The sequence below is a fragment of the Eulemur rufifrons genome, chromosome 4 (genome assembly GCF_041146395.1).
Source record: "Eulemur rufifrons isolate Redbay chromosome 4, OSU_ERuf_1, whole genome shotgun sequence".
Classification (NCBI taxonomy): Eukaryota; Metazoa; Chordata; class Mammalia; order Primates; family Lemuridae; genus Eulemur; species Eulemur rufifrons.
The window spans coordinates 33,354,817-33,377,500 of NC_090986.1; positions in this window are offsets into that span (position 1 = coordinate 33,354,817).

The following is a 22,684-nucleotide window of genomic DNA, read 5'->3' on the forward strand; positions in this document are numbered from 1 at the left end:
AATCTATTAGAAACATTCTGACTAGAAAGTGGTTATTGGAGACACAAGTTGTCATCTCTGTCCTATACAATATGTTAAGTCATAATCACTGGGAAGATAGCACTCCCCATGACAGTAACAGTAAAGAGTGAACCAAAACTGATGAGTTAATAGAAGATTTAAAATATCTAATAATTATTGAACACTTTATACATACAACAAATATTCAAATCACTTATTTATAATAATGGATTTAAACCTAACAGCAAACTGGGATTGAATGTTGTTGTAATATCCCTTTTACAGATAAAAAAAAAAAATGCAAAAATGAGTGAGATGTTCAAAGTCACAAAAAAAAGAAAAAAGTGGGGCCAGGATTGAACTCACTTATATCAAATCTAAAACCTTATCATTGAATTAATAAACTACATTTTCTTACAGGATGAGTTTTTCTTTAAGTTATTATGTGTCAATTTTATGATACAAAATTGAATCTTTGTGAATGTTATTATTTATTGAGTTGGTAATAGTTCACAATTAACAACTCTATTACATGATTGCAATATAACTCAATTAGATTATAATGTACCCAAGATTCCATAAAATTAAATACTAATAGTCAATTTTATTGTTAATGAAGATATATATTTGGACAGAATTGATTTCAGAATCTTCTTTCCTTTTTTCTTTTGATAAAAATGAGCCCTGAGATTGATAATAGAGAATTTGTGAGGTTGAGAGGCTGAAAGCATAATTTTGAGAGAGAAATCATGGTATGAAATACAGTTACTAGCCTCTACTATTTAAACATGTTGCTGTAATAGTCAATAACTCATGTCATAAATGCTCACTTCATGGTGCTTGCTTTGAGTGCATATGCTTTTAAAATTTTGCTATAAAGTCTAACAATTCCTTCTGACTATTGGAAAATATTTAAAAGGATATGCAATTTATGGAGTCTTTTCTCCAACATTAAAATTCCCAAAAATTCACATTATTAACAAGAATTGTTCAAGACTATTTCTCTAAGGTTTCTGCACACTAAGCAGTTATTGTCACAGTTTGACAATCACAATCCTTGCAAAAGAGATGGGAGAAAAATATCTTGGCTACACTTGACAGACAAAAGCAAATAAGGGCAAAATTCTAAAGTATCAGCCTATCAAACCATCTGGGTCTGGGAATTTCAATGAACTGGACATAGAACAAGTCACCTCAGTGATGATGGTGAGAAAATACCTGGGGGGATTCAGGAGAAGGGGTATAAATTACAGATCAGTTCTGCATAATAATAGTGAGTGATTCTTAGCCTTTGTCATAGAAAATAGGTTGGCTCCCAGATTACCCAAGGATGTAACAGAGATCTCCACAGGACAGATGGGAATCCTGAAGAAAAAAAGAAAGGAAGAGAAAGGGAAAAAGAAAGAAACTGTACAGTTTCAGGGACATTTTGGTGATACCTTTGATAATATGAATAGAGGCTTAGTCAGACAATGAATAGACCAACTAATAGAAATTCTAACCATTTTCAGTTGTTCAGAAGTGGCAAATTTCCAAGAGGTCCCTTAAGATAAAAAACACCAAAGTGCATGAAGAGTAGGCAAACCGAAAATAATTTAAAACTGCATCTTTGAATATTCTTTAATTTGCATATATTGCACAAAGTTCTAAGCTGTTTAGTATCAATAGTAGTAATCTAGGACCTAGAAATTTATATTCTATTATATGATTTTCCTGTTTGCATTTTCACCACACAACTAAATTCTCTACATTTTGCAATATGAACTTACAATACAAATTTGTATGTAATGATGATCTAATACTTACTCTGTTATGTTGTATACATTTACATATGTTGCTACATTGTACCAAATATATGAATAATTTCTATGAGTATTATATTTGAATATGTCATTGATTTAGCAAATATTTATTAAGTACCCATTATATATAAGGAACTTAAAAAAATGTAAAATGAGATTTTAAATATGAAATGATTATACACTTCTTCATGATTCTATATTATTTCTATGGTGATACATTTAATATTGTAATATTTCATAATTTGCAAATCTGCCTTCTACTAGAGTGTATGTTCCATGTGTTCTATTTGTATGTGAGCCTACTATTTAAAGCTTGATGAGTATTTAATACTAGAGGATAGATGTATCATCATAATTTCACATGAATAATTTAGATTTAAACAATGTTTTGTCCTTGAAATATATCTGACATTCTAATAATTTATCTAAATCATCTAACAATTATTTTTTAAAGATAATTTCTCCATATTACCTTTTCCTTCACTGACTCTTATGTTTTTTAAGTGCTATAGTATCTACAGAATCTGTAAGGTTTTCTGTTCTATTCACCTCCTTTTGGCCACCTGAGGGTGAGTGCTCTTATATGAATAAAGGACAAATGCCATTATGCAGGAGGAAGGAATTCCTAGGGAAATATCTGCTGGATTAAAATATCAAAACGGTTTGTTAGCAACACTTTCTGTAAAGCTCATTGAAGCATCTCCTTGTTCTTATAGCCCTTCTATTAATAATTTGAATCACTCTTTGCTTAATAGTCTATGCAGTAATATGAATTTGAGGGCAGCTCTCACTGGGAAGACAACCCTATCCTGAAATGTTTAGTAAAACAAAAGTAGCATCTAAAATATAGAAGGAACTGAATGGCTGTCTTCAATATCCTTCTTTGATCTTTCAGGAAAAAGGGTTATTTTTTATCCATGTTTTGTTTTATTTTTGTTTTTACTTTTTTAAATCTATACCAATCTTCAACATTAGCTCAAGAAGAACTTGGAACTGATATAAAGATGCAATCTAGATTTGTAAATAGGCCAATATATATAATTCTTTCCCCATATATGTAGTTCGGGTTGTTTTACTGTGGAAGGTATATGGATTGTCTTGTTTAAAAGCTACTTAACCCTCTTTCTAGTTTGCTGTTCTCTAATGCAGTGACTAGAATACTAAAACTTTCATTTTCCAGAAGCCCTTGAAATCTATAAGTGATTTAGATTTTGGCAAATTAATGGTCTCACTGGAAATTTGAATTAAAGCTCTATTTAAACTTCTAAACTCCACTGGAGAGTTGAATCTTCATTTTGAGGGTTCTCTGTTTATACATGGTAATATAAATTTGTATAGCTTTTCTTTTATTTAAAAAAAAACAAACAAACTATGTTTTATTTGAGAAAGAATTGGGTGAGAGATAAATGTATCCATTAGGCTGGTCAACTAAGAAAGTAAAGGCAAGGTTCTAGATATAGATTCTAAAGAAGCAGCCTCCTGAGTCATCTGGCAATAGTTTGGCCTTAGCTGGAGCAGAAGTTTCTTTTGCATCATGACGGATATTGAGACATTGGGAGTCATTTCTGGAGGTCCAGGCTAGCATCTCCCTCTTCGTCTCTCCCAACCATTTAGGCCTGTTTTTTTTTTTTTACTTTTATTCATTTAACTTTTTAGAGACAGGCTGGCTCTGTTGCCCAGGCTGGAGTACAGTGGTGCTATCATACCTCACTATAACCTCGAACTCCTCCCCTCAAGCTATCCTCTTGCCTCAGCCTCCAGACAGCTGGTACTATAGGCATGCACCACCAAGCCCAGATAATTTTTAAAAATTTTCAGAGATAGGGTCTTTCTATGTTGCCCAGGTTGGTCTTGAACTCCTGGGCTCAAGTGATCCTCAAGCTTTGGCCTCCCAAAGAGCTGGGATTACAAGCATGAGCCACTGCATTCAGCATATTTTAATTATATAATCTATATTAAATCCCTTTACAACCAAACTATCTAGAATGTATTTCATTCTCTACAACTAAACCATGATTTGTATTTCCAGCATCACAATTTTGTGAAATTGTCGTCATCTTGTGGTAATATAAAAGAAATGACTTGTCCTTGTCTATCCATCCATCTGCACATCTTTCTTGGGAACCTGGTTCCTGTAGCCAGGAGTAAGAGGCAAATACTGGGCGAGGTACTTAATAAGCCCCAAATAAAAACCCTCTGATTCATTATTCTGTAGCTTGTTTGCATAAGGATTTTAGGCACAATATAAAAGTCCAGGACATGGTTTCTGTGTTTTTGCTTTTGTAGCTCAGGTAGTGTGAAATATGTCATTCTTAGTATCTTTACTTTTTTTTAATGGAGTGTGAGCTGCTTTAATGTATTTCAGAAAAGCCAATCCCTTTCTTCCTCTCCTGTCCAACCTAAATTACCTTGGGAAATTTGAATCTGGTATATTTAAGTTAGTCTATTTTAAGATAATATTTCTAGGAATTATATCATTTGATAACAACACATTTACTACAGTCATATTTGTAAGAGTTATATTATAAACAAGTAACATAGCCATACAATTCCAGTAATATTTTTAGAAATTATATTACAAGTTACTATTACAAATAGTGCATCATTCTCGCATTTTCGCATTTTTGCATTTAGCTCTGCCAAAACTTTTTGTAGGTAACAACCTATCTGGTTGATGCAATTGTCCAAATTATGAAAAGGAGAATTTTGTCATTAAGGACAAAGCCTTTTTAATTTTTTTTTTTTTTCAGAAAAGTAAGCCTCATAACAGTATCTGTTTCTGAGCTCATTATTGCTGATTGAGTGTTACAAGCATTTGTTTTATGATCCTAATTGTCTTGAAGCTTTATCCCAGCTACCTGTACAGCTAATACCATAGAAGTCGCATAATAATAATACTATTTAAGTTAAATTGCCACAGACTAGATATTTACAGATGTGATTTGCACAAATAGCATAAACAGTAACCACAACTTTGTATGATTTTTAGCATTAATATCAACATTCAATCAAAATTATCACCAGGTTTATTTATGAATAAATTGTGAGGCTCTGTGCATTTTCATTTCCTGGTGCCAAATTCTTCCCTGGATCTGTTGAAGGAAAATAAGTGGGTTGGTCATGCACAGTGTGCCAGATGAAGGTGTGTGAAAGAAAAGACTCCACAAATGCTACCAGTTAATCTTACCAGTCAATCTCAGTCATTGGACGTTTTCCTGTTTTGTGATGGAAGACCAGTCCCCCTGGACATAGTATAGGAACTTAAACTGTTATGAAATAACTTACCTTTGGACTTACACTTTCTACATGGCTGATTCTACTATTTATTAATTCTTTCAATAATATCCCCCTTATATTTCTATGCTCAGATTTAAAATTTTACCTCATATTATGTTTTTCTGCTGTTTGATACAGTCTGTAGACTGTTGCTTCACTGTGTTTTAAAAATTATGTTGTTTACATAATTTAAATCTTCTTCTGATTTGGAAGAGATGGGCCGTGACAAAATTCTCCTGCCAAATATGTAATAAATGTTTGTGATTCGGATGCTGATTTTGCCTAGACACAAAAATGTAAAAAGTTGAATGGCCATCTCCCATTAAGCAGGACAGGATTTAGACTAGGGTAGGAAATAAATTGCTGTTTTCATCCGTTCTCCTTTCTGGGCTTTTAATGACCTCATTTAATTCACTAGTAACAGATATATCCAGCAAAAAGACACACGAGAGACTCTGCGGATGGCCACAGGGGAGGCTGATAATTCTTTTCTACCATGGATCAAATGGTCCTGTTGTTTCCTCTTTCAAATCCCAGTATAGGTTAAAGGACTGGGTCAAAGACGTTTTTATATTTCTCCTATGTGATACATTTGCTGCAAGTCAGGGACTCCCTCCAAAAACGGGAAGATTAGACAGACATATGGATACTATTTTGGTAGAATTGAGTGTGGATCATACACTGACTTTATTAATAAAAATCTATCAATATTTCTTGAGATTTTTAAAAAAAGTACCTCCAGTATAGTTTTATAAGATGTATATTTTATGGACAATCTATGAAAAGATGGTTTAGACATAGAAAAGAAATGTCCAAAACTTTTTAATCTTCATAGTTCAAAGGATTTAAAGAAGCATTTAAGTGATCCAGCTCTTTTTATAGATAAATGATGGTGAGACAGTATAAGTGATTTATTTACAGGCATGCTATTAGTTGGGCTGAACTCACATTCTAGTCTACAGCCATTAGGCTTCAATTGAGCTAGTCACCAATTTTAAATGCATTTTAATAATTTTCTCTATAATATTCATATTTCATGCTACTTATAAGCCATTATAACAGCACAGTGTACAATGGGTAAAAAGATAACTTGTCCAATTATGTTCAGTGATATCACTCTTTGTTCCTTTAAAAGTGTTCCTTTAAGTCAATTTATCAAAATTTGATTTTATTACAGCTCAGAAAAAATCACAGGCACATTTACATTTATAATAAAGTATCCTGCAAATTACCAATTTAATCATCTTAGAGATTGTTTCCATGTATAAAAGCCTGTTTTACAATTTGTAAAAATTTGAAAAGACTATTTCATGTGTCATAAAATGTTTTTACTGAAATAACTATCTTCCCTGAATTTGAGGATTCTGGTAATAGATTAAAATTCAAATAATTTATAGCAATATGTTCTAGTTTATAATTGTCCTTCAACAGCATCAAATAAAATATAAATTACTAACGGATTCTATCAAGTATAATGCATGAACTGGAATTAAGCACATCTCATTTAATATTCAAGGAAGCATCACCTGGGAGTAATTTATCTGTAATACTAAATTTGAATACAAAAATATAAAAAAGTGTTTGAATAAAGATAAATGTATCTTCACTGAATCACACTGTACAGTCATAGTTATATTAGACTTACAAGAAGTTATTTTATTTTTTTCAAAACATGAATAGTAAGAAATCTGGATTTCTTACCCGATTTACCATTTTCCTCCACAAATATTGCCAGGAAGTATAGGGTATAATTAGTCAATAGGGAAAGTCACCTATTTGTACCAGGAAGTATATGTGTGCATTTTATTAATTACAATAATTCTACTGGCAAGTACAGTATTTTAATTCCCATTTCATTTATGAGTAAACTGAGGCTTCAAGAGATGACCATTTCCAAGGTCAAACTCATACTAATTAATATTCAAGTTGATGTTAGTTTTCCTCCAACACATATGTTTTCTCACTAGTCATTTCTGTCTTTCTGTTTTAAATTCAAAAAGAACTTAATACATAAATAATAGTAATACATAAATATTACAGAAATTGAAAATGTTTAAGATATTTAATAAAAATGATGATAAAAATGTGGTAAATAGAAGATATATGTTATTTAGCATCAATCAAAAATAAAGATTTCATTAGGTAAAGTCTGGAATTAACTTTGAAATAATTATGACCAGTAAGTAGGTATGAACATAAAAGATACATGAACTGCTGAAGTTGGGTGATGAGTACATTCAGTTCATTAATCTCTGTTTTTTGTGTATGTTTATAATTCTCTATAATTAAAAAATGTTAGAATAAATCTAGATTACCAAAAGCACTTAATGACACAGGAAAATCCTATAATACTGTTTTATTTTAAAAGGAACAGTAGTTACAACTTATGATTGTCTTCTTTCTTTTTGAATCTATTTCTGGAAAAAAATATACCAAAAGAGAAAAATGGTCTCTATCCATGGCAGGATGTAATAGAATACTTACTATCTTTCTATTTTTTTCTATTTTTTGTAAGTATTACCCTGTATTTGTATTATTGTTATTTTACTTGGAAAAATAAGCACAATTAAAATGACTAAGTATTATCATTTTTATTTCAAAGTTCTTAAAATAATGAAAAAGAAAATAAATTGAGTAAAATACTGAATTTGCCAAGATAAGTTTATTATTATGAAATAAGAAACCCAACTACTTTATAACTATCATATATTCAAAACAATCAGTTATTTTGAAACTTAAAAGTTATTCTTGAATTAACTGACCCATGAGTGTGGAGTGTATTTGCTTAACATATGATAGTGAAATTGTTGACTTTATCTAAATTAATCATGTGTTTTGAGTACAAACAGAAACTTTTCAAATGACATTAAAAATAAATTTATTTATAATTTATGTAAATTTCAAAAGTATAAGGAAAATATTCATTGATGGTTAGATTATAGAGAAGAGCAGTACAAAGAGTGGTCATCAATACAGTGTGAATATATGTTCTTTTCATACTTGAACTTCTGCATATAAAAATGATGCAATTTTAAAGGGAGACAAATTACTTTGTCCAGGTAAAACTACTGGTTAAAATGGTAAGAACAGATTCTTTCATGATATTAAAGAAAACACAGTTTTAAAAACAATCTCTGCATTTGTATTTAGGGGGAGTTTATAATTACTACTGTTTACTTTCAGTTAAACAAATGGCTAAAATATTAAAATAATAAGAGAAAGAATTGCCATTAATGTTCTCCAAGGTTGACTGCTGTTAATGCCCATTCTTCCTCCTCTTCTTTTTAATCTCCTTATTCTCTTGAGTGGCTCAAGCTTCCTCAAAGTCGATCTCTCCCTTGTGCTGTGTCCACTAATAACCAACACTTTCATTTCCCATGATTCTCAGGGACCACTCTAGAAAATCAGTGTCGATATAATTTGAGCCTGTCTTCAATGTCACATGAAAAAACTAACTGCATAATTTGCATGGCCTAGGACACTATTTTTCACTTTAAGAGGCATAAGAATTATATCTTATTATATGTTTTACCCAGTGTCTTATCAGAATTGATGCTACCTTCCCCAATTATGCTGCAAAATAATTAAGAACAAGATCTTTGTTTTTAAACATACCAGAAATTATTGAACACATTGAAGGTATTCAAAAACCATTTGTCAAACTATGAATAAATGAATTTTAAAATAATTGATTGGACTGATTGATGGATGCAAGGATCTTAAAGTATTGTCCTTTCTTTGAAATTAAACAAGATGTTCTTTAAAATTTAGTGAGGTAAAAGAGAAAAGAAAATTATACTATAATTAAGAATTTCATGCAAATATGAACTTCAAAAGGGCAAACACATTTCTTTAACCCAAATATATGCTAGGTTTTAATTAGATGGCTGTACTTGACCATCTTCCAGACTCTTGCACAAATGATGCTGTGAATGAGAATGATGGTTGCTGCCAAGGTCACCTCAAAAATGATTTATAGTTCCTTTCCGCAAAAATGTATTAAAAGCTTCCTTGGAGAATTAATTTTGTAGCCAACTATAGCATAAAATCACCTCTACATAAGCTCTCTATTTTTCCTAGAGACCAGAACTTGGGCAATGTATATTTCTACAAGTGCTTACCCCCTTCTAAATAGGAAGGATTGAAAATAATATAAGCATTTTACAATCCTAAGATAATTTACCCATGCTGGCCGCAATATTTTTATTTGTAAAAAGAGAATTTTGGGCTATGGAGCCTAAAAGACTCATTCCAGCAATAAAATTCTTTCTTTAAGTCATTTCAGACTGAGGAAAAGGGAATGTTTACCAATAAGTTCCTAAATTTACTTTTGTATCATTAAATATGTTAAAGCTATTGGCTAAAGCATCCCCCTTGCTTTGATAGTCCCATTTGAGGCTATTCTAGCAGGACACTAAATAATTTTTTTGCAAATGCATATTTGCTTTCTTTTTATTATAATATTGAAAAAAACTGTAAACATGAAAAATACATATTCTGATACACAGAATATTTAATGCTTAAATCTGATTTAGATGATCTGCATTGGTTAACAGAATCACACCACATCATTCTATTTTTTGGCATTGGAAGCAAATATATTCTGGTTTTGAAACAAATTTAACTTTGTACCTATGCTTTAATAGGTTATTATTAAATTCATTTTCTTTCATAATTAATTGATAGTGAAAAGAAAAGAAACTTAGGAATATTAAAAACACTGGATTAAAGTCCATCACATTTGAGTCTCAGGTTTTTGGTTTTTTTTTTTTTTTTTTTTTTTTTTTTTTTTTTTTTTTTTTTTTTTTTTGTTGAGACAGAGTGTCACTTTGTTGCCCAGGCTAGAGTGAGTGCCGTGGCGTCAGCTTAGCTCACAGCAACCTCAAACTCCTGGGCTCAAGCGATCCTACTGCCTCAGCCTCCCGAGTAGCTGGGACTACAGGCATGCGCCACTATGCCCGGCTAATTTTTTCTATATAGATTTTTAGGTGTCCATATAATGTCTTTCTATTATTAGTAGAGACGGGGTCTCGCTCAGGCTGGTCTCGAACTCCTGACCTTGAGCAATCCACCCGCCTCGGCCTCCCAGAGTGCTAGGATTACAGGCGTGAGCCACCGCGCCCGGCCAGGTTTTTGGTTTTGATTTTTTATTTTTGCTGTGTTTGAGAAAGTGAGAGAATGAAGGCAAAGTAAAAGAGGAAATCCCTGTTAGGTTCGTTCTTTCTTCTTTCTTTCTTTCTTTCTTTCTTTCTTTCTTTCTTTTTTGGATAGTTCCTGATAGGTAAAAACACCATTCAAGAATCAATGCTGTTTTTTTTATTAATTTGAATTCAAAAGTAGCGACTTATAGCTTCAAAATTTGTTTCTATACATGAACTACAGACATAGATATCAAGTTGGTAATTTCTTTAGGATTGTATGGAAAATAAAATTTGCTAATACAGGCTGGGCACAGTGGCTCACACCTGTAACTCCAGCACTTTGAGAGGCTTAGGTGAGAGGATCGTTTGAGCCCTGGAGTTAGAGACCAGCCCAGGCAACATAGCAAGACTTCGATCCCAAAAAAATGTTTTAAAAAAATTAGCCAGGCATGGTGGTGTATGGTGTATGTGCCGGTAGTCCCGACTTCTCAGGAGGCTGAGGCCAGAGGATCACTTGAGCCCAGATGTTGGAAATTACAGTGAGCTATGATTGTTCCACCGCACTCCAGCCCTCCAGCCTGGGTGACAGAGTGAGATCCTGTCTCGAAAAAAAAATAAAAAAATAAAAAAATAAAAAGCTGATATAACTGCATTTACTAATATTTATTGCTATGGTTTGAATGTGTCCCCTGCAAAATTCAGGAGTTAAAAACCTGATGTCTAATGTGATGGTAGTAAGAGGTGGGAGCCTTTAAAAGGTGATTAGATCATGAAGGCTCTTCCCCACCCCACCCCATGAATGAGATTAAGGCCCTTATAAAAGAAGCTTCACACAGAGTTCAGGTCTTTTGCCCTTCTACTTTCCTCCGTTTGAGGATGCAGCAACAAGGTGTTATCTTGGAAACAGAGAACAGCCCTAACAAGATGTCAAACTTGCTGGTGCCTTGATCTTTGACTTTCTAGCTTCCAGAACTGTGAGAAAATAAATTTCTGTTCTTATAAATAACCCAGTCTTAGAAATTCTGTTGTAGCAGTACAAATGGACTAAGATATTTACCTTTCAACAAATTTTGTCCCATCTGAATTAATTTTTTTCAGAGTCCTATACATTGATATCTTGTGCTATGCCTTGCATCCACTCAACTCAAGGTAATGCAGATAATGTCAATAGCTGGAGGGGATATGCATGCCAGTTTATATTCAAATTTGTAATTTTTCAAATGTTCACACTAATTGATTTCAAAATGAAAAGAGTCAATAATATTCTTATTCTATTAGTTAAAAGCAAATTAACTGTAACTTCTTAGAAACATAATAAGACAATAAGCAAAGTTATTTGCTTAACTGAAGGCTCAGTCATGTTAAAATTGTTTAATGGACTAATAATTTTATTGGCTGCCAAAATTTCACCTAATAAATGATATTTTAGGAAATTATTGCAATTCATAAAATTAGAGTAATAGCAGTCAAAAAACATTGGGAAAGAATTAAAAATGTTGACATAGGGAAAAATTATTTCAGTGTACTGAAAACTCAAATTTATTGCAGTTGGTAAAAAATTGCTAAACCGAGAAAGACTTGAGCTCTGCACTAGAATTTGACCTGAAATATTTCTGACTGGGATCTTCTAGATCAGAATCCATACTTTAAACAAAACTGTTGTGTAGTTAAATTTCCAAACAAACATATTTAGCTCTGATAGCAAATGCTGACCAAATACAATTTGCTGAAATACTAAAATTAAACATGATAAGAGACAGTAGGAATTTCATTTTGTACATGTTGTAATAACAGTAGGAAGAGAAATGTTTGGCAAATGTTGTACAATGAAATTATAGTACCTTTGAATGAAATACTTGACAACTCTTATTTTATTCTGGCAGCATGTATAGGGAGAACTAGATTAAAAGTCACTGCTTCTTATTAGCTGTTGACTCTCATACAGGTAAAAAAAATTGCTCCAGTTTTGCATTCTCAGGAAGGTTCATGAACTAGGTTTTACAGTTAACTTGGGTTTCTACTTTCAATAAAATCTTGGAGGCCTAGAATATATATATATATACATATATATATACATATATATATAAAACTTTTTGTTTGAAGACTTGATTGATAGAAAAGCTTGTTTTTCCTTAAAAAAAAAAAAGGGAGACAAACCTGTATGGGACACCTATTACATGTTAGACACTTTGCTATTTTCCTTGTAGAGAGGTAGAATTTTCTGTGGTCATAGACACTACAGTGCTCTCCACCAAAATTTTTTGAGAAGTTAGAAATATTCTATCTGCATTGCCCACTATGGTAGTCAGGAGCCACATGTGCCATGTTATGAAGCACTTGAAATGTAGATAGCGTGACTAAGAGATTTAATATTTAATTTTATTTAATTTTTCTTATTTCAAATTTATATAGCTACATGTGATAGTGTTACATGGTACCACATTCTGGACATCACAGCTCTGCAGCTAGATTTAACCTCCCTGTTTTCTGTGTCATGTGACTTCTTCAGGTCTCCATTTTGTTATCTATAAAATGGGAATATGATGTAGATCATCTCTCTATGTGTTGCATGGATTAAGTGAATTTGTGAATAATCCAGCCACATAGTAAACCGTAAATATGTTTGCTATAAATTAACTCTTATAAGAGACTGCCACCTAGGCACTATTTTACAGAAGAGGAAATGGAGTAAGATATATTTTTTCAATTCTCAGGGGTCATGGCTCCTATAGGTGATGGAAATAGCACCTGCAGAAAAATGATATAACTACTACTATTTGTTCTGTAGAGTTTTTCCACATGGACTGACATGGAAGCCAATATTGATGAGTGTTATTACTTTTACCATCTTTAGTGGCTTTTACTCTTATTTTTTCTGTACATAATAGAACCCACAAAGTCCTCTTGCTGCTGGACATTTCTGCAGTTTGATTCTCATGAAGGCCCTTTCTGCCCTCACCAATCTTGATGCATAGAGTGTATGATGGTGCTATGATGAGGGCCCACCAGACACCAAAGAGGGCTCTTTAGATTCTAATATTTGGAGGAGAATTGTGAAACAGTTCTTGTGCCTTCATTTCAACCCAGACACAAGACAGACCAGGGTGGTTTGAGCAGGAAGCTGACTCAATTGAGAAACACCAAGCAATGATCAGGATCACTCTTGCCCTCTTACTGTAAGACTTAAAAATTGGACCAGTATCCTTTTTCTCCTGAAGATTTCTTTTGCAGAAAGCTATGTAGTGACTAAAGAAAAGGAGATGCTTATAGCATTTGCCTTACTAAATTTTCAACCATGAATCTTATCCTATACTCCTATGATTCCCCTAATCAAAAAGGCTTTAATTTTTCCTTTCACTTGATTAAACTTCAGACTTCAGTCTTCTTGACTTTAGGCCCCTGACCTCCTTTTTCTTAAACCAATTATTTTGGGAAACTTAAAATTTTAAATTCTTTCTATACTCCTTTGTAATGTAAATCTTTTTAAAGTCTTTTGCCAGCTTTACAAGGCAGAAGACTCCCCCTCAAGGACATTGGAGCCTTCCCATTCAAATGCCATCATTAAGGAAGATAATGTCCGCATCTCCAATCATTGAAGCAATGGTAGGAATCTAACTCCCTTAGGTACCATGCTCCAAGTTGTAAAACTATCTCCTGTCATGAAGAGAGAAGAAAGTTTATTTTCCTTTGGGTAAGGAAAATAGCAAACACAGAGGGCTTATAATTTCTCACCTCCCACCCTTTATTTCAGTAGAGCTGAGTACCCAAACTTGGTCTGTGATCTCTTACCTATCGCTGGGAACAGTAATGGAATAAAAATAACTTCTGTTTGTTCATTTTGTCTGCTGAGATATTTTCTTTAACATGCAAATATATGATTTTCATTTTCTTCTCCAGAAGAGGTGTGAAGAAAATACATGATTTTTTAATAAGAAAATATCTATCTTTTTTTTTTTCTTTTTTTTGAGACAGAGTCTCACTGTGTTGCCTGGGCTGTAGTTCGGTGGCGTCAGCCTAGCTCATAGAAACCTCAAACTCCTGGGCTCAAGCAATCCTCCTGCCTTAGCCTCCCGAGTAGCTGGGACTACCGGCATGCGCCACTATGCCCAGCTAATTTTTTCTATATATTTTTAGTTGTCCAGATAATTTCTTTCTATTTTTTAGTAGAGAAGGGGTCTTGCTTTTGCTCAGAGCTGGTCTTGAATTCCTGATCTCGAGCGATCCTCCTGCCTCAGTATCCCAGAGTGCTAGGATTACAGGCGTGAGCCACCAGCACCCGACCGAAAACATCTATCTTTAAAGAATGACATAACATAGAGGATATATTTAGCTAGTGGATGGTGGGGTTAGAGCACATTCAGTGAAGCAAACATTGTAAATTTCTTTTTAACCATCTTTCCTCTTTTCACAAAAATCTATAGCAGCCATTGTATCTCTCTCCTCTCTTTCTCTCTTTTCTATAAAACTTTTGGTTGGAAACTACCTTCATTTATGCTAGCTTTAGATTAAATTTCTGAATTTATCTGGAATACCTTTCCATTAGCATATTCTTCTAATCCTCACAAAATCTAGGTAAACCTAATAATTACATATAGCACTTTCTGGCAAATACTTTCAATTTGATAATTATTATAACACTAGAAAAACTTATGCAAATAATTATAAGTCAAGTCATTAAAAAATACAAAAATGAAATTGCAAAGGAAAAACTATCTGCAACATAAAAACACCACAGTAGCACCTTTGTTTGGTTCATTATACATAGCTTTTAGGTATCATTTTGAGAATATCTGCATCAAAAATAAAGTTCATTTTCTACTATAAATGCTTATTTGAGAACACTAAATCAATGGAAAATGTAAACATTACTTGGATATAATATCTTTGGAGTAAATTATAAATCTTTTTCTAAAATGTTTGCATTATCCAAAGTTCTGTTCTCTGTCCTCCACTCCCGCCCCCTTGTCTTAGACTGTTGTGCTGATATAACAGAATTCCTGAGACTCGGTAGGTTATTAAGAAGAAATTTATTTCTTCACCATTCTGGAGGTTGGGAAGTCCAAGATCAAGGTTGTGGCATCTGGTGAGGGCCTTCTTGCTTCATCCTCACTTGGCAGGAGGAGGAAGGGCAGGCAGGCACCCACTCCCTCTGTCATGCTCCATTGTAAGGGAACCTTCACAAGGAAGGAGCCCTCACGGCCTGATCACCTGTTAATGGCTCCACCTCTTAATACTATTAGCTTGGTAACTCCTGAATTTTAGAGAAGGCACATTTAAACAATAGCACACTATATCCTCTGATTGATATTCTCATGCATAATGCACTCAACTAGATTATAGTATACTGAAAATTTCAAATTCTGTTTCTTTTAGGAAAAGTTTCTTAGCTCCAAAGATAAAGATCTATGTAAAATAAATGTATGTGACATCCCCAACGCGGCATCCTATAAGCACTTGTTTTATTCTAGGTCCACTAATGCAGTATTAAATATGAAAGGATTGTATTAGGGAAAATGCTACAGAGAGAAAATGGGGAGAAAATCAGATAAGACTAGGAAAGCTGTCAAAGTTTGAGGCTAGTTTTATATTGAATGAAGGAATGATTAGAGGTAGGTCAGGGGCAAGCCACCTAGACCACCAAGCACCCTAAGGAAAGTTAGGGAAGCCTAAAGCAGAATCCTGGAGTCATCCATCAGAGGAGTCCTCAGACTTCCAGAAATGAGCTGCCATATTATCCCTGTCATGTTCATCCACTGCCTGGGACCATCCCCTGGGTACTGTGGCCTCACAGTCTCAGCAGAAACTCAAACATTTGATTTCTGAGAGCAGCAGCTAATGCCCTTGATCAATGACACTCCCCGATGTTAGAGTCTTCTTCAGGTGAAGGCATTTTCACGCACAGGACACACCTCATTCACATTTACCTGCTTATTTTAGTTAGGAATTTTTTTTAGTACCTTTAGCTAAAACACATCAAGAGCTAGTCTAATAATCTGTCTCCTCAAAACTCTTTCCTCTCTAGGGGGTCCACAAATGTTTTATTTAAAGTTAAGATAGTAAATTTTTTCATCTTTGAAGGCATACAGTCTCTGTTGCTGCTGTTTTAATACAAAAGTATACATTGAAAATGCATAAACAAATGGGCATAATAAAACTTTATTTACAAAAACAAGTGGCCCACAATATTTGACCGATGGCATGCAATTTGGTAATCCTTGCTCTAGACACTTATCAAATTTTATGTGGCAATGCGATAATAACTATCTTACTGGTTTTGCTTCCTCCAGATTTTAATTATTCCACTCTTTACTAAACACAAGACTTATTTCATCAGTTAGAGCATCTAAATATGTAACTGACTTCCTCCAAATATAGCAACTTTCCTAACACTGGGTATGTATAAACATAATATATGAATTTAGGCTGGCTACTTGCCATAGGAACTTAAAAATGGGATGTGTTTTCCAAAATATTAGGCTCACTTCTTACTGTGTTAAAAGTGAGTATTCTATGAAAAATTTTTTGTGACTCAAAGACAGCCTAGAGAAGAAATTGAAATCATGTTCCTTTATGGTCCTTAAAATGACATTATTAAAATAGTCTGTAAAGACTTAGGTATGGAATTTGGATTTAGTTAAATGGATAGTTTTTCAAAGATGCATATTATACTTATGTATGCCTATAGCAAATCAAATTTATTGAAAGAATAAGCTCATATTTAAGTGGGTATGACCCATTAAGCTAGAGAAATTGAAATATAGAAAATAAAAATAGGTCAATGCTGGAGGCCAGTGCAAAAAGAAAGTTAGAAAATATGGCACAGGATAAAAAATAAATAAATGTAGACATAAAACTAAAGGGATTCCCATCTTAAAACTTGTGTTAAAATAAATAAATGAATAAATATAACAGGGTGTATAAAACATGGCATAATGATCACACGTTTTCCTTTGCTTAGTCTAATAAGCATAAAAAAACAATTTTTTTTGTTTTTTTACAAACTAGAAGGTTTATGGGCTATTGAAATTAACAGTTTAAAATTGAAATCTAAGCCTAGAGTGAGGAAGAGAAGTCAAAAAGTAAATAATTCTCTCTTGAGAACTCTGCCCCAAAGGCAGAGTACCTGGAGACACAGGATACTTGTAATATGCACACATGGAGAAGATGTGTCTAATATTGAAGAACTGGTGAAAAGGACCTCAAAATTTCTTTATCCATCCCCTACTCCAGGCCACTAACCCTTCTACCCTCCATCCAAGAGTGAGGGATTTATTTTGTAGGGTGGGAGTGGAGGTGGGGACCAGTCCCAGATTATGGGCATCAGTCCAAGCTGAGGGCAGTGTGAATCTGATTATTAAAAGTCAACTAACTGAACATGGAGACCATGGTCACCCTACATTCCCCAAGCTCCCAGAATAGAAAAAGACAGGATTTTGCTTTACAGAGTAAAAACTGGAATATTATTTCCTGGAGAAATTGATCACACACAATGATTCTAAATGACAAATATTTACAGAGCCCGCAAAGAAGTATTGGTATGCCTGCCCAACAATAATATAAAGAAATTCACTGTCTTAGTCCATTTTGGCTGCTATAACAAAATTTCATATACTGACTTAGTGGTTTTATGAACAAAAATTTATTTCTTATAGTTTTTGAGGCCGGGAAGCCCATGATAAAGGTATCAGCAAATTCTGCACCTGGAGAGGTCCAGATTTCTTGTTCATAGATGGTGTCATCTCTCTGTGTCCTCACTTGGCAAAACAGGCCAGTTCTAAAGTCTCTTTCATAAAATAATAATTCTACGCATGAGGGCTCTGCCTACCAAGGCCCACACCTCCTAATACTATCTCCTTGTATTACAACATATGAATTTTGGCTGGACAAAAACACTCAAGCTATAGCACCTATCAATCAACAGCCCTGTCAAGATATACAGAACTTTATTTCCATCTTTGATGTCTTACTCATAAATAGTAATAAAAACTATTGATAATAAACATTCAAGCAAAACATCTAACATGAAAAGTTGGAATAACAACAAATAAAGCCAATAAAAAAAAGAACTTGTAGAGAATAGAATCAATGCAGAGTCAAAAATGCCAAAATAAAGTAAGTTAAAGAAATAGTCAAGGGACTATTCAGGAATTTTGATTTCTATAGATGTCCTTGACTTACCTACTCCATTGCAGATGTATTAGCAAAACTGAGAATAAAAACAGTATGTATAAATTTATATCTCTATATGACTGTAAATCCTATGATATTAAAGGTAAATATATATGCATGATTTCTTATTATAGCTATCATACAGATAAATTTGCCTTAAGAAAAGCATAGTAACTGAAAAATTTGAGAATTAGGCTGATGAAACACATAGATTCTGTAACATATTTATTTTTTAACTCCTGAGCTATCATGTAATAGTTTTCATATCAGAGAGTGAGCAAGTTATCATGATGGAGTTATTTCAAATAAAAGCTTGCTCCAAATGAAATTGTTCCTGCTTAAGCACATTGGAGAAGAAAATAAGCCAGTTTTTTTTTTTTTTTTTTTTTTAATGTAGGACAAAGGTACTTGGTGAAATAGAAGTAGTGATAAAAGCTGACAAAAATAAATAAATAAACCGAACTTTGTTTTTGTTTCAGTGATTTTTTTAAAAGAGTCAAAAAAAGAGGCTACCAGAAAAAGAATAAAAAAGGTTCATAATCTTCACAACTGGCTGTCAAATTTCTCCATCTCTTTCCAGAGGCATGTACTATAAAATTTGTTCTGTTCCTTAAAAAGTTATTATATTTGGGGGTTTGTGTAAAGATAATGTTTCTGTAAAAACAGGGATTTTATAATATATAGTAATATACTATGCTAAATACCAGTAACATGGAAGATATATTTTTATACTGATGTAATACACGTATGTTATCAGTGGATAGATAAGGGAACTGAACTTGTAGTTCCAGAAGTTAGAATAAAAAAAAGATCATGTGAATTTTTGTTATTTTTTCCTAATAATATTATTGCACACAGCAGAGGAGAAGCTTGGGTTTCAAATGTTCTTTGTCTTTATAGAGATATAGTGAAACAAGAATGTAAAGCAACTTTCAGACATGGATGATGGCACAAGAGGGTACAGTCTTTTGCAATAAAGACAAATCTGCCAATTATGCATATAAATGTGTTGTATACAATGCAATTTTATTTACTGAGGGTTTAAAGTCACTTTTAGATCTTTTGGCTCTATTTGATTCTTAAATTTTAATTTTATATTATAATTTATTTGTTTACCAAATATACTGAAAACTATTTTTCTTTTTTTATAACTAATATTTTTAGATTACCAGCAGATATTTCCTTGGTTGTACTCACCTGTATTATAAGTGATTATAAACAATAAAAGAGAAATAACTTGGGTGGAGCTTCCTACACAATTCCATTCTGAAATGCAAACCGTTTTGTTGCTCTTTCATGCTGATGTGTTGTTTCCTGGTGCTTTATTTCCCTGTAAAAAAAGCTATATACATAGTAATATATAATATATAAAATACATAACTATATTATATCTTACTGTAGCATTTTTAATCAAGATGCTTTAAATACAAAAGAAAGAAAAAAAACTGAGCTGGGGTACTAGTAATGAAAGTCAGTTTGAAGAAACAGGATTTGTTTGCTAGTATTTCTCAGACTTCTACTAGTCTTGCCCCTCCCTCAGAGAATATCCTCATTTTTTCTTCTTTTTATGCCCAGCAGCTAAGTGGATTTTAATCACTTTTACTTTCTATAGTTTATTCCTATAGTTTACTTTGAACACTTTATGTATATTAAACATACTTACTTTTTCAAGCAATATGACACCCACCACTGAGAACTAGTGTTTTGCCCTCCTCTTTTTCTCTTTTTTTCTCTCTCTATCCAGGATTTCCAGCATTGATGATGCTAGGAATTGAGACTCTGCCTTTCTCTGCATTTTTTTCATTTATAATTTTAATTCTTAATATCATTAATGTCAAAAAATGAGACTACATTCCAGTTCTCTTAAGTTCCAATTTAGAATTCATAGGATTGTTGCTGCGATGTTGGTTTGTGTTACTTCTAGGGTAAACTACTCATTTCTAATTAAAAGAATTCACAATCTTTAACATAGTTCAAACAATGTTTATCATCATTATGTTTATTTCTTCTGGAAGGAAATGAAACTTATTTAATTAATAATCACCAGCAATATAAAAAGCTTATGTTTTATAAGTCCACTTGACTTTTCTTTAATAGCATCAAGTTAAAATCTTCTTTGAAATTTGAAAGCATAGGCCTTACTTCAGTTTAGCTTGGTACTCATTAGATGTTATTATACTCAATTCTGGATAAATAGCTATTATTTATTTATAATTGTATTTTTCTTACACTGAAGGACAGAAAAATGATATAAACTTATCTCATATTCATTTCACATGTACTATTTTGTATGTGTACTATATTATGTATTTAAAAAATGAAACACAGTCTGTGAATTGTTTCATGTTCTTCCTTGCTTGTCTCTGCCCAGGCACACAATGGTAATGTTAAACATAATTCAAAGTGAGAATAATGTCATATTATAAGTTATTTACCAAATTCCTGTTGGAGACAAATGTTAGTATGGTTTAGCAAAATGACTCTATTATAGAGAGATCAAACTAAATTAAAAATGGTGAGTTAGGAGAAAAATGTGTTTAAATTGAAGTCATGTGCTATGCCAATGTTTTCAAGTTTTCTCATTGACTCTCTTCAGTAGGGTGAGGTGAGTTTTAACATTGCTCTCTTACAGATGAGAAAATCAAGCCCAAGTGTATCTGATCTGATGTCTGCAATTCAATCAACATAAAAAGTCCAGTTTGTTACATATCCAAAAAGATAATCAATGGACTTAATGTTTCTGCCCTTTCAAAATTCAAATGTTGAAATCATAACCCCCAATGTGATGGTATTAGGAGGTGGAGCCGTTGGGAAGTAATTAAGACATAAAGGTAGAACCTTCATGAAGGGACTTGTGCCTTCTAAGGAGAGGACAGAGAGATTCCCTTTTTCTGCCATGTGAGGATACAAGGAGAAGTCAACGATGTCTAACCTACCTGGAAGAAGGCCCTCTCCGGAACCCATCCACGCTATCACCCTGATCTCAGACTTCCAGCCTCCAGAACTACGAGAAATTAATTTCTGTTGTTTATAAGCCACTGTGTTTATGATATTTTGTTGTAGCAGCCCAGGATGGCTAAGACACATACTCACTCAAGGGCAGGGGGCTAATTTGATAAGCACATGCTCTGAGTGTATGAGAAGGGAGGGGGAAAAAATCCGGGCACTTCAACTTACGAAATTTGAAGCAGGCATGTGTGTTTCTCATCCAGTTAAGTCTCAGAGGAATACACTTGGAAGTGAGAATCAGAGCTACATAAATATCCACAACACATCAAAAGACTAAAAAGTTTCTCCACTGAAATTGGTTGGTAAGGATCAGATTAACTGTTGAAAATCATATCCATCTGACTATAAGCCCATGCTCCTTCTCCAGGTCTGCACTACAAATAAGCACACCAGAATTTTGTACAGTTGAACCTTGGATGACACGGGTATGAATTACATGGGTCCATTTAGATGTGAATTTTCTTTGGCCTCTGCCACCGCAAAGACAACAAAACCACCCCCCCCTCACTTCCTCGCCATGCTCAGCCAGTTCAATGTGAAGACAACGAGGATGAAGATCTTTATCATGATCCATTTCCACTTAATAAATAGCAAATATATTCTCTCATCCTTATGATTTTCTTAATAACATTTTCTTTTTTCTAGCTTACTTTAGAAATACAGTATATAGGACATATGCAAAATATGTGTTAATCAATGGTTTGTTTTCAGTAAAGCTTTCAGTCAATAGCAGGCGATTAGTGGTTAAGTTTTGGGGAAGTCAGAGGTTATATTTTGATTTTTGACTGGGCAAGGGATCAGTGCCTGAATCCCTTCATTGTTCAAGGGTCAACTGTCTTGGTTTTGCTTTTATTTTTTGTAGAATTTTCATCTCTGTGGAGTTCTAAATATGTGATATAGTGACAGTGACAATACTACAAATTTTCACACTTTTGTTTTTTGTGTGAATATTTCTCAATTGATTCCTTAGTTTTAAAATAAGATGATTAATGTTATACAACTAAAACTACAGAAGATTTTAATTCTTTATATTTATATTTATGGCACATAAAATTATAGAGTAGTACATTATGCAATAAATTACATAAATACTTACAATATAAAATGCATCGCATTCTTTCTCCTCAAATTATGTTCAATTAAAAGGAAATAATGAAATCATATCTTTGCAGCAACATGAAAAGAACTGGAACAAGTCAGATACAGAAAGACAAATATATGGTATGTTCTTACTTATAAGAGGGAGCACATGGACATAGAATTTGGAATGATAGACAATGGAGACTC